The sequence below is a fragment of the Sphaeroforma arctica genome (assembly GCF_001186125.1).
Source record: "Sphaeroforma arctica JP610 unplaced genomic scaffold supercont1.105, whole genome shotgun sequence".
Taxonomy (NCBI): Eukaryota; class Ichthyosporea; order Ichthyophonida; genus Sphaeroforma; species Sphaeroforma arctica.
In genome coordinates this window covers 139,786-141,325 of record NW_014040453.1, presented here as the reverse complement: position 1 = coordinate 141,325, position 1,540 = coordinate 139,786, and positions in this window count along the sequence as shown.

Here is a 1,540-nt window from a genome sequence, read left to right as displayed (position 1 = left end):
TGTGTGTGTGTGTGTGTGTGTGTGTGTGTGTGTGTGTGTCGTGTGTGTGTGTGTGTGTGTGTATATATATATATATATATACATATATATATATATAAATATATACAGAGCCAAATCATATACCATCATGACCATGAGAGCAAGCCATCATCACATATGACTATCACATACACGCATTAACACATGACTGCATTCTGCTCGTGTGACACTCAGATATCTGAGCCAGAACTTGACTTACAGGATACGGTACACGTGGTCGATGATGGAGTAGCTGAGCTATCAGAGGTCGCCAAGGCAAATACCCGCGTTGATGTGTAGTGATGTTGATGAAGGGAAGGTGATACCGTTGCAACAGTCGAAAAACAAGAGTGAGTAGACGCAACAACGGACACAAACTTGTGCAGTGTGAGCACTATACATATGAACCCAACGCAATTCCACGAGCACAACCAATATTTGAGTAAGTACCAACCGCCTAACCCGATCAATGCGGGCCCACTGCCTGGGACGGAAAGGGGTCGTATCACTACTCACATTGTCTCTAATCAATCAGATATACCCGAACGTACCCCCACAACCGAATCAGATATACCCGAACGTACCTACAACCAATCACAATGCATATAAGAAAACATGTCCTATTCCTACTCACATTGTAGCTGGATATTCTGTTAGCACTGTTGCTGATGTGGCTTGTGACCTTATCAAAAGCCTTCAGCCGATCGCCCAGGTGCACCTCTGCATCGGACAGCCGCGCCACAGAATCCTCAATGGTCATGGGGCCAGGCATGACAACTGCAGTGAAGTTAATGGTTGTTGGTTTGGCGAGGTTTGGGAGTTAGAGTTTAAGCGGTTTATTAGTTTGGCAGGGTTTGGGGGTTAGAGTTTAAGCGGTTATTAGTTCGGCAGGGTTCAGGGTTTGGGGTTTAAGCGGTTATTAGTTTGGCAGGGTTTGGGGTTTAGGTTTTAAGCGGTCATAGGTTTGGCAAGGACCGTGTAGCCATCGATGACATGTGGGATATAGAATACTCAATTTGCATTGGTCGAAAGGGCCAAACGTGACAACCGTACAGGTGGATTGGTGCTCGATATGCCACTCATAGCTGCCCCACGAACTCGCAAACGTCACTACATGAACATCCAAACTGTCACTGCATGGACATAGCAACTGTTGGTACATGGTCATACCAACTGTAGAGATGGAAAGTGGCCATTTTTTAGGGGTTATAAACCCTAAAACCCTAGACCTTAGAAATTGGCTGATGAAGGTCCAATCCTTAAAGTCAAGTTATAGGGCACGAAACAGGGTACTCGGTGTAGGCTGGTACACAAATCAATCAATATCGGCCATAAAGGGTACACACGAACAGCATATATGTACATACATCATATAGAGAAGCACACAGGCAACTAGACTAAAAGACAAGCACGCGACAAGCACGCGACAAGCACGCGACAAGCACGCGTGCAAACTAGAATGGAACCAATCATCGTTACCATGGATTAACATCCGCTACTGAACAAGTAGTAACATATTATA